This window comes from Camellia sinensis, unplaced genomic scaffold, assembly GCF_055761805.1.
Source record: "Camellia sinensis isolate YWXY unplaced genomic scaffold, ASM5576180v1 Unanchor2, whole genome shotgun sequence".
NCBI classification, from domain to species: domain Eukaryota; kingdom Viridiplantae; phylum Streptophyta; class Magnoliopsida; order Ericales; family Theaceae; genus Camellia; species Camellia sinensis.
In genome coordinates, this window is record NW_028129079.1 from 22,037,491 (window position 1) to 22,050,144 (window position 12,654).

The following is a 12,654-nucleotide window of genomic DNA, read 5'->3' on the forward strand; positions in this document are numbered from 1 at the left end:
AAAAAATGCAGGGTCATGCTACCAGAGCCTGAATTTGTAAGATTGGCTTAGAATGGCTTAGAATTTAGGCTTCAAAAGAAGTTTGATTCAACTGAGTTATGAGACTTAGTAGAGTTAACCTATAAGGTGTCTAGATATGAAACTTTACTTGAAGAAGAACAAGATTAAAGTAATGCATCATACAAGACCTACTATAGGGACCCTAATTATGAAATTGATGCAATAGAGATAGTAGGAAAATAACCTATTACTTGTGAGGCATTAATTTAGAAAGACAGTACAATAGACCAGCAGTTCAAAAAGAAAGACCTCCATATGAAGTATTCTTTTGACTTAACAAAAGCAGATGACCTTTTTGATCATTTGCTTACAACAAATTTCTTAAAGTTTCCAAAGGGAGTCAAGATTCCTACCTTGGAAGAACTTAAAGAAAAACTATACTGTAAATAGTACAATTCTTGGTCTCATTTAACTAAAAACTGTATTGTTTTAAAAGACAGGATCCAAGAATAGATTTGGAAGGGAAGGCTAAAGTTTCCAGCCAAGTCTGAGAAAGCTATGGGAATTGACACCAACCCATTTCCAGAAATTGGAGAGACTGCAGCCAATGTTGGCATGCCAAATTTCAAAAACCTATCCTTGAAAGAATTGAAAGAAGTCACTGTGCAGATGTATATGACTAGCCAGGATGCTCTAAGGAAGAACACAAGAAGCTCACCAGCTGATGGACAAAGCTTTGCAGGCCTAAAAGAAAGCTCTAGTGAAAAGATGTTGGATGATGACTCTCTCTCGAAGATGTGCCCCAGGTGCAGGATATGTTACAAGTGGTTGAATGGGCTCCTAGTTGATGGGAAGCAGCATTACAAAGAGATGTAGAGGGACCAAATAACCAGCACCCATAACAAGAGGCCATACCCAACTGGCCCTAGACAGTATTCGTCCTTGATATTCTCACCAAACACCAGGATACAGTCAAAGGAAAAGAGGCCTCTGTATGAAACTACGTCACCCAATTATTACAGAGTAGACAGCCAGCTTGAAAGAGGCATGGATTCAGTACAAGGCATGGGACCAAGACTGATAATTGGCTCCTGAAGACTGCTTCAAAGAGTGGAGTAGCAGATCCAACAGCCAGAACAGTGGGCACATGGGTCCCAGGATTTCCAGATTGGTTTGTCATATAAAATAAACCTAAGAAAATGTCAACTCAAATAAAGTTTTTGGAGACCAGGGAAAAATGATTAAAACTCCCTTGGTGGCTCCAAACAATTGGGTGTTATTAAAGAATCCAAAAACAAGGGAGCCAGATGTGGTTCCTATAATTTCTATGTCTTAAAGAAAGAAGATCCAACGAAGATACACCCAGTATCAGAAGGATCTGAAAGAAAATGGAGAGAGCATTTCCATGGCACAAGCAAAGGATCAGACAGATGGAAGAATAGGTTCAAAGCCTGTTCCCAAGATCAAAAGGAGTGCCAGCATGGAGCAATTGGTTAAAGTTCATACTGAACTAAGGGCCAAAGAAAAATCCAGTTTAGTGGGCCTCGAGAAATCTTTAATGGAAAACGACGATGACACGGATGAAGCGATTGAACTAGGCCAAGAGAGAACATTGGCTGAAGATAGAGTATTTGAGGCTTTCATAGCTGAGCAAACCTTTTTGGCTAACAAACCAACGAAGGCAGATCATCAACAAGCTGTTTCAAAGGAACCTGCTAGCACAGAGGTACCAGAGTACAGCATGGAATATACTTCCGAAATAACGGAACAAGCTAGTTTAGAAGGGAAACAAGTACAACCAGCAGTTCAGTTTGGCTCATTTCTTCCAATGTCAGTAAACATGGTATATATACTACCACAGGAGTTCCAGGTTGAAGAAGGAAACCAAGAAAGTCAGGAGGATGACCCTATTCCGGTTTCTAGTGAAGATTCACGGGTTAGCATGATTCAAGATGAGTCTAAAGTGGCCACACCAATAGAAACTGAAGAAGAAAGTGAGAAGATGAATATTAATCTCTCGTATCCCTTCGAGTACCCTACAACATCTATGACTCAGCACGTTAAGCCATTATACATCAAGGCTTATTTCGATGGGATACAAATGAACAGGGTGTTAGTGGACAATGAGGCGGTAGTAAACCAGCTTCCAAAGTCCTTTTTGAAGAAATTGGAAAAAAAAAAACCCCAGATTAATCCTAACCAACACAACCATTAATGGTTTTGCTGGCGATATGCAGATCGCTCAGGGTATTCTGCCCATCAACTTAAGTATAGGAACCAGAGATTGCATGACAACATTCCTTGTTATATACAGTAATGCCAAGTATGATGCTTTGCTTGACGGGGATTAGATCCATACCAACAAATGTGTGCCTTCCTCTCTACATCAGAAAATAATAATAGCCCTATGCAATAGAGAGACAGAGGAGATCAACGCAGACCCTCAACCATTTATCTCTTGTGCTGAATTTACAGAGGCCAAGTTATGTACTGAAGGAGTGACACCACTTAGTATATTAAGGAAACCTGATGGAACAGCCGAAGTCACGGCTAATAAGGAAGTAGCACACCTGAAGCACTTAGTGCTGATAAAGAGTTCATCACCAAGGATGACAATGATACCTGGTTGTAGGTAAGAAAATGAGAGCCAAGAAGCCAGACCCTTAGCCTTAGTCAAGTTTTCAGCATTGGACATAAAGTCAATAGTCCAAAAGGTTCAAGAACAAGAGAGGGAAGCCATGGTGGTTGGCTGTAATCAGGAGTAACAAAAGGCCAGGCTTTTGGCCCTTGATAAGTACTGTGCATTGGATATCGAGACAAAAGTCCAGAAAATACAGGAAGAAAAAGCCTTATGGACAGATTTTGTCTGTGAGGAAGAAGGTAAAGATGTTAAACTAGAGAATGTGAAAGTAGAACAAAACGAAGAAGTTGCTTCGAAGGCAAAAGAAGTCAAAGGAGAAGCATTAGTAAGTGTTCAAGTACAAGACCCCTTGGAAGAAGTTAATTTAGGGAAAGGTTCTGCACAGTAACCCACTTATATCAGTGCTTGGTTAAGTCCTATTGACAGGAACCAGTTGTTGGTAGTCCTAAAGCAATATAAGGATTGTTTTGCATGATCTTATAATGAACTGTCAGGATTGGATAGGTTATTAGTGGAACATAGGCTCCCTGTGAAGTCTAACTTCAAACCACACAAGCAGAAACCAAGACGGATAGGCCCTGAAGTGGTTTAGAAAGTGAAGGAGGAAATTCTCAAGCTCCTTAAAGTAAGCTTTATTAGAATAGCCAGGTATGTTGAATGGTTGTCTAACATTGTGCCTGTGGTTAAAAAGAATGGCGAGATGAGGGTATGCATCGATTTTAAAAATCTGAATTTGGCAACTCCAAAAGATGAATACCCATGCCTATAATGGATCTATTGGTGGACAGTTCAGCAAGGCATAGGATTTTGTCTATGATGGATGGGCATTTTGGTTATAACCAGATCTGCATTTCAGAGGAGGATGTCCATGAGATAGCATTCAGGTGTCCTGGGAATATTGGCACCTTCGAATAGGTAAAAATGTCACTTGGTCTAAAGAATGTTGGGGCAACATATCAGAGGGCAATTAATACTATCTTTCATGATCTTATTGGAGGATTGCTAGAGTGTTACATTGATGATATTGTTGTAAAGTTCTAATCTATGGAGGAACTCTTGGTTCACTTGGTAGCAGTTTTCGAAAGAATGAGAAAGTTCAAGTTAAAGCTTAATCCTCTCAAATGTGTTTTTGGTTTATCAACTGGAAACTTCTTGGGATATGTAGTGCACAAGAAGGGAATATAGATTGATCAGAATAAAGTTAAAGCCATCATTGCGGCCAAACCTTTATCAAGTAAGAAAGAAGTACAAAAATTCCTTGGTCAGGTTAATTTTCTTCGAAGATTTATTTTTAACATTGCAGGGAAAACTAAAGTATTTTCTTCTTATTTAAAGTTGAAAAATAAAGAGGAGTTTGTATGGACAGCAGAGCATCAAGCTGCTTTCGAAGGAATTAAAGCTTACTTAACCGAGCCTCTAGTGTTGACGCTGCCAAGGAGTGACAAGCCCTTAAAATTATACATTGCTACAGCAGAAGATTCATTAGGAGTTTTCCTAGCCCAAGACAATGAAAAAAGCAAGGAGCAAGTAGTTTATTACCTTAGTAGATTTTTAAATTCTTATGAATGTAAATACTTGGTTATAGAAAAGTTGTGCCTTACATTGTACTTTGCAGCAATGAAATTAAGATATTATCTTTTGCCTAATGTTATCTTGGTAATTGCAACCACGGACTTGGTTAAGTACATGTTATATAGACCTATGTTGAGAGAAAGAATTGGCAAATGGATATTAGTTTTATCAGAATTTTATCTAGAATATGTCTCTCAAAAATGCAGTAAAATGACAAGTTTTGGCTAACTTCTTGGCAGATCATTCATGTCAAACAGAAAGCGAGGAGATAATGGACCTTAGTATGGTCAATGTTGAGCCATAGCAAATGTGGTTCGATAGATCAAAAGCCAATAGTTTGGTTAGAATTGGTGTTATAATTAAATCACCACAGGGGGTAGAAACCACGCATGGTTTCAGAGTAGATGAAACTACTTGTTCTAATAATCAAGCTGAATATGAAGCTTTAATAATGGGACTTGAGATACTTATTGGATTACAAGCTCATACAGTTACAACCAAGTAAAAGGAATGTTCAAGTGTCAAAGTGCAAGCATGTTACCATATTATGTTGTTGCACTGCATTTGCTTTCTCAATTTTAGATAGCCAATGTGACTTATATCCCAAGAGTCATGAACCATAAGGCCAATGATGTGGCCCAAAAGGCTTCAAATTTCAAAAGAAATGGGAATACCCAAGTGGACATAAGTCAAGCAACATACCAGAAGTTAATACCACCTTTGGCTAAAATGGGTATCATAGTAAAAGTTAACCAGAATAACTTAGAAGAGCATGATTGGAGACATCTGATCATTCAATATTTAACTGACCCATCTTTGAAAACCAGCAAGAAAATTAAACTATAGTCTATGCAATATATAGTGTAAAACAATGCTCATTATAAAAGGGGAGCAGATGGGTTGCTGTTAGAATGCTTAAGGCCGCAGGAAGCATTGACTGATATGGCTGAGGTGCATGAAAGTATTTGTGGTGCCCATCAGCCTGATGTGAAGATGAGCTGGTTGCTTCGAAGGCATTCCTACTATTGGCCAACCATCCTAAAGGATTACATAGAGTATACAAAAGGACGTCAAGCATTCCAGAAGCATGGCATGATAAGCATGTTCCGATAGCTGATTTGCATGCAGTAGTATAACCATGGCCATTTAGAGGATGAGCAATGGACATGACAGGGAAAATATATCCACTTTCTTCGAAGTAACATTGTTTCATTCTAGTGGCCACAGATTACTTCACTAAATGGGTCAAAGCTAAGCCTTATAAGGCTGTGGATCAGACTGAAGTTATTGGATTTATCAAGGAATTGATCCATAAGTTTGGCATCCCACAGACCATAACTGTAGATAATAGGACTATATTTGATGAAAAATAGTAAAATCTTTCTCAGCAGAGTTTGGAATTAGCTTTCTTAATTCCACCCCTTATTATGCACAAGCAAATGGTCAGGCTGAATCATCTAATAAATCCTTAAAAAAAAGAATACAAAGAGTTGTGGAATACAATCCTAGGAATTGGCATAACTTATTATTCGATGTGTTGTGGGCCTATAGAATTTCTCCAAAGTCAAGTACAGGAATCACTCCTTATGCCTTAGTATATGGACATGATGCAGTGTTACTTGTGAAAATTAATATTAAATCCTTAAGGGTAAAATGTCAGGACCAGTAAATTTCTGAGCAGTACCATCAAAGCATGTTCTTGGAATTAGAAAATGTGGATGAAGTTAGAATTTTGGCATTAAATAGCATTCTTTTCCAAAAGAAGAAGGCAGCCAAAAACTATAATAAGAAAGTCAAACACATTAGCTTTGATAAAGGTAATTTGGTATGGAAGACAATACTTTCAATAGGAATTAAAAGCCATAATTTTTGCAAATGGCCAAGAAGGACATACTAAATTCATAGAGTCTTGCCTAGGGGAGCATACCATCTGAGAAATCTGAATGGATATGTGCATCCTAAGAAAATTAATGGCAGCTACTTGAAGCCTTATTATCCAACTATGTGGGAGACACAATGAGTGTAGAAAGTGCTAAATAATATAATGATAGAGCATGATACACCCACATAGATAATAAAAGGTTTTTCATTTTATAAAAAAATTATGTACATGTAGCCACAAATTGGCCCAGAAATCAATACAGTGTTTTAATTGTTCCCTTACAATTAATTCTTTACTTCTAAGGGATGGGAACAACTGAATGGCGGTAGCCATATCTTGTTTTTTATCAGTCAGCCCTTGGTTAGTAATTTCTAACTTCTTGGCATTTTGATCCAAGGTTAGATTGACTGTTGCTAGCTCCTCTTCCAGTTGAGCTTTATTTTCCAACAACTGGGATCGAAACTGGGATGTATAGGAGTATTGTCCCTTCAATTAAAGCACTTCAGCATGGATGTGGGATACAAACTCCTTATTATTCAGTAGTTTTTCTTCTGCAGCCTTAGCCATTTGGCAGATATTGAGATAAAATTCTATGGTGGCTTCTGTCTAAGATAGGTAGCTTGAAAAGGCCAGATCTAATTGCTCGAAGGCCTGGCAGCATTTAAGGAAACCATTCTTGATGATAAGTCTCTGTAAAGTTTCAAATAGAATCCTCGAAAATGTTTACAGTAAATCCAAGCAAGTGCCCAAGTCCGCTCGAGGTAAAGAAGCTTTAGCGGCAGTAGAAAAGCTCTAAAAATCTCTAGTAAGGAATCGGCAAGGTTCAATGGCTCAGTCTCACTGCTTGATACCCGAGCTGGTGAAGAGATGCCAAACAAGCAGGCTAGCTGAGCCTCGAAGATGTCTATCTATTCCTTTGATATTATCAGTACAGAGAGATTGTTGGTTGAAAAAAGAGATAAAAGCATGAGAATAGGTGAAGGGGTAGAAGTTCCCTTTACACAGTCAATAGTCCTGGCTACTAGCAAGTCTAAAGAAGAGAGACTAGAGCTGGATGGTTGAAAGGAAATTGGTGAGCCACCAGTATCTTCCTTGCGAGTACCAATTATCACTAAAGATGAAGTGACCACTGGAATTCTCTCAAGTGATATAGAAGTAGCCATGATTATAAGAGAAGTCAAATAAGAGGAGAGGAAAGATAGATGGGGCAGGTATGGTGTTAGGCCTGGACATAAAAAAGGTGGAATACTTTGCTTTAAAAAGGAAGGCATGAAGGATATAGAGCTGGGAAGTAGAAGTACCATCTGAATAGGCTCTATAATCATTGGAACTTCAGTACAAACCTTTCTTATTCCTTTTGAGACCAAAGAGGCCAATGTCAGAGGAGGAATGACTGTTGTTGCATAAATAGAAAATTGAAAGAAAATGTTAATTCTTTTTGTTAAGACTTGAGAAGGAATCAAAAGGAGTTAAGGGAGAAATTACCAGCCTCAGAGGTTGTAATGGTAATGATTGGAGAGCCGCAAAGGGCATAGAGCTCAGCAGTCTGTTTTTTCCTTCGAGTCTCTCTTTGTAACGCGTCAACAGCAGCAGCTTCATTCTTTAGTATTTGTTGCTGCCTCCTCTTTTCAGACCTCTGAAATACTATAATTTCTTTGGAATGTTCTTCTTCCACGGCCTTAGCAGCTGCCTCATGTGTGAGGCCCTAACTTTTTGTAATGTCCCCAAACGCTTATAATTAAAGAATTTCAATAAGAAACCTCGTTTCTCCATTTCTTGTATATTAAACCCTAGAAATCAGGAACGACTGTACGAGATAATCAGCAAACCCTAATCGACTCTAAACTTAAGAAACATTTTAAAATCCTGAATTAATAATTTAGAAACCCTAGAATGAAAAATTATAAGAGAAAAATCCTAGTTTTCAGTAATCGCAGTTTTAGTTCGGTATCTCGTCTTTTGTTACGAATCGGCACCACGTGGCCCGAATTATTTTTTCTATCATTATTTTATTAATTATATGACTTAAACATATGTTTTATTTCAAAATTTCATATTGTACCCTTTTCTTCCTTAATTATTGTATTTTGGCCTAAAACCTTAATATTTTATTCAATAAAGCTACAACCAATATTTTATTAATTTATACAAAATATCCTCTATATTTTATTAACCCAAAAAAAAAATCAAATTTTCACATGGGTAAATAGGGTAGCCGGTTGTGGGTGGTGAAAAGGACCTAGAATTGTATTTTTTATACATAGCAAATCTTGTACAAATATGAAACAAATCTTTGACTAACATGGAGGAATGGGAGGCATTTATTGCTATATCTTTTTTGTCTCCCAATTAACTAGTAAATAGGATTACTTTCTCTTAATCAAGATCAATTAACACAAATCTTAATTGGATCCAATTACAAACCAACCAAACTTGAATAGTTTCTATTGAAAACCAGCCAAACCAAACCAACCATTCTCTCCTCCTTGGCCTATAAATACAAGCCTTGCTACCTATTTTATTTCACTCCATACACACACAACACACAGCTGGGAGAGGAAGAAAGGGAGAGCAAGTGAGTTTAAGAGAAAAAAAAGAAGAAAAGAGAGCAACAAGTAGGAAAAAGATCTAGCAAACCAAGGTAAATCTCATACACTTCTTCTTTCAATGAATCATCATGTTTTTCCCCTTCATAATACATGCTAAAAATATATTTCACATAACACTAAGAGTTACTACATTGTTAGATAATGTATGGTTTGAAAATGAAATGTTCCTCTTCTTTCTTACAATTTCCAACAAGCTTTTTTCAAGGTTTTTTATTTTATTTCCATAGAAAACTTTCACTAACTCAAAATCTATTTTAAATGGGTATTAATTGACATATATAGAGTATGTGAAAATTTTGACTAAGACCATGGATGTATTTTTATGACTCCTTTTATTTTTCTAAATACTTGGTGCAAGAACCTGTTTAAAACAGGGAACTTTAAGAAATTCTAGAAAATTATAGAAAAATGATCTCGTGTTCATTTTTATATCAAAATCTTCCTCTGAAGGTTATCTTTCAAAAAAAATTTATTTCAATGAAAATGAATGCTTATTTTAAGAGAAACACCAAATTTTGTAACAGTTGTCAAATTTGGACAGATCTCTTAAATATCTAAAAATCAAAAAGGGCCACCCTACTACCGTAAAATGATTCTAAAAGTAGACTTGATTCTCTACAAATTCTCAATAAGCCACATTTCTAAAACCCTTAGAAAATATTTTTTCTATATTTATTTTTGAACCGGTGCAGTGCTGGAAATCTGACAGTGTGGTTCTTGTTGTAGTTAGTGTTTTTGTGCTATCATGACATATTTGTTGTAATATATGTTATACTTGCATGGTTGAGTTTCACCTTGAATGGCCTTATTTTGCTCTTACTTGTACTAACCACTAATGTGTAATGAACTTAATGTGAAAAGGGAAAAACTAAATGGGTTGGTAAAGAGGGTTGACGACCACACTAGTTATACATCATAAATGATGAGAATGTTAAGTTGATATTAGTAGTGAATTAAAATGAGCAAGTCTTGCGCAACTGGTTGTTTCGGAACCCTTGAATAGAGCGGTTGTATTCGGACCCTAGGTAGTTCGGTGTAAGAAGGGATTTGTGCTAGGCTCATCATTACCATCTATTTTGAGGCCCTTGGTTGGCGTTACGCGGTATATAACCGTTGGTAGACATCCGAGGTAAGGTCTATAACAAAGCAGCAAAAGAGGGGGCATACCAAATAATCTGCGTCTAATTCTTGGAGTTGGGAGTACGAAATCTCTTCGGGAGATTTCTAGACTACTAACAATTAACCATATAATCAATGCTATGAACTGAAATGCCATGATCCTTTCCACTGTCTTTTTGTAAATGTTGTTGTGTATTGGACTGGGAAAAATAGATTGGGTGTATGTGCGTTTACTGGGCATTTAAAGCTCACGGCGTATCATACCAGGTGCCGAAGAGAGCTTACAGCAGGAGACAACGAGCCGGAAACCTTCGAAGACATTTGGCTATCTTAGAAAAGTTAGAAATTTCCTTTTAATGTTTTGTAAAGTTCATATAAAAATTTAAATTTTCTTTTGGGATGTAATGTTAATGGAACGAGCTTTTGTAATTAAGGATATTCATAATTATTCTATTATTATGTACTTATATTCTAACACCAATATAACCCTTGACGTCGCTTATGAGACCTTGTGTCAATGCCTCTTAAGATCTGTCAAAAGGGTAGTGCGCTACCTAAGAAAGCTGGACTTAAAAGGAAGACTAATTTGACTCCTCTGACGATCTGGGATCTTACTTGGTTATTGGTCATAGGACTCATCAGTGACTTTCCTTTGATTACAACCATTAGTGTAGATTTGGGGCTTCATATTGTGAATAGGATCACCAACAAGGTCAGAAGAAGAAACTGCTATTTTCTTCCTTCTCTTCAATGGTGTTTCTTTCTCTTTCTCTGCTTCTCCCTCTTCTATGGGAGCCTTAGGTGTCTCCTCTTCAGGATCAAGCAGAAGTTTTCTCTTCCTCTATTGTTGCTGCTTGTCGTTGAGGATATTCAAAGCTTGAACTCTCTGAGGAAAGTCCTCATGTGAGGTTCCTGCACAAAAGAGAGGCTATAAATAACTAAGCAAGGAATCATAAAGAGAAAAGAAAAAAAAAATAGAGGGAAGCAGCAGTGCACACCTTTCTTCGAAGCAACTCTAGTAACTTTAGAAGGAAAAGATAGGGCAGTAGGAATAGTCCTTGCGGCAGCAGGAGTAGGAGCTGGGATAGTAGGGGCAGTAAAAGAAGTGATGATCACAGTCCCCTTGGACTTGGCCTGAGGCACATCAGTCCCACTAACAAATCTTGAGGAGGAATGGCCAAGTGCACCTCCATATTGGCCGTCCACCAATTCTGGTATCTTTTTAATGTATTGCCTTGGGAAATAAATGGTAAGTATGCAAAATCAATTAAGTCTTGGATCAATTTGGAGGTTGCTTCTTCCAGTCTGGACCTTGGAATCTTTAGTTCTCTGCTTACAAGATTTGAGTTGGATTGGCTGTAGAGAAAGATAGGGATCCCCTGAGTGAATCCAAATTGCCGAGCAAATTGGACAGGATAGTAGGGCTCAGAAATACACTTATAAGCTCTAGGATTCATAGTGCCAATGAAAAGCTCCCTCGGAACTAGGATGGAAGCCCACATATCTTTGTGTTGAGGCCTAGAGCAGGACTTGTCATCCAAAAAGGCCCTCAGCCAGGCTGGTCCAATGTTGGCTTCGAAGGGATAGAAAAAGAGGCTAGAAGGAGAACCTGGAAGTTAATGGAAAAAATAAAAGTAGAAGGCAAAATTCAAAAGGTAAATAGAGACCCTAGCAAACTTCATGCCATAAGAGGTAGCGTCTGGTGATAGAAATCTTAGACATTTAGAGTGCAAGTCAGTGAAGTATGCAAAAAGCTAGAGTTGGAGTATCCAAAATGGACCTCCTTGATTGGCATCCATGGGTTTTTCACAAGATTGAGAGCAAGTTCTGTAAACATGACCCAAAACATATGGAACTAAAGCTACCTTTTTATACAAAACGAAAGCTTTTGGCGAAAGAGGCAAACTTAAGCATAATCCTCTAAAAAGAGGTACAGAAGAGAAATTTACAAAGCCAATACAATAAAAAAGAAAAGAGTTCCTTATTAGTTACAGGACCTTCCCTTTTGTTCTCAGATTTGACAAAGTCACTATAGGATGAGTTCAGAGGGGGAATAAAAAAAGAGACGTTAAGGTCAGGATAGTCTGGACCAAAAGGAGTGCTAATAGAGGATAACCCTAAAAGATGGCAGATGTCAAGGACAATAAGGGCTATCATATCACATCTAAATTGGAAAAAATTAAAAGCAAAGTTCCAAAAACAAAGAGCAGCAGGTATTAAAAATTGATCCTCCGAAATAGTGAACTTGGATAGTTGAAGGGCATCAAAGAGGCAAAGTTCTTGGAGATCCAATGTCCTGGTGGGAATAACTCGATCGTACCATTCTTCCTATTCTAGCCTTACTGTGGGCTAGCAGCGATAGGGTCAGTTCATCCTCCAGCTTCCCTAATCAAGACCACCTTCATAGAGGAGGTAGTGATCCTCCAAACACGGGTATAAAACTGGAAGCTAAGCAATGGCCTCCTTAAAAATGGATCCAAGCACATATTCCCCATTGTTCATGTCGACGAGGAATGAAAATGCGCCTATCGATAGCACTTTATTCGCCAACTTTGTACTTCTCACATTCTTCAGCGATAACCCTCTTCAAAGCTACGAATGGACTCACACGCTCCACAACTGGTACTTTCAAGGAGGAAGAAGCCAATCGTAGAAGTTTTTAGAGGAAGAAACTGACAAAATGAGTAAAGAGGAGAAGAGAGTAATAGAAATGAAAGGTTTGTTTTTTGGGCGAACAAATAAGTTAAAAGCGCGAAGATCAAGGGTTTTTAAACCTTCCTGTCCAAAAAATGCCCAATCAACCTAAATGGGTAAAAAGACCCGAAATAATT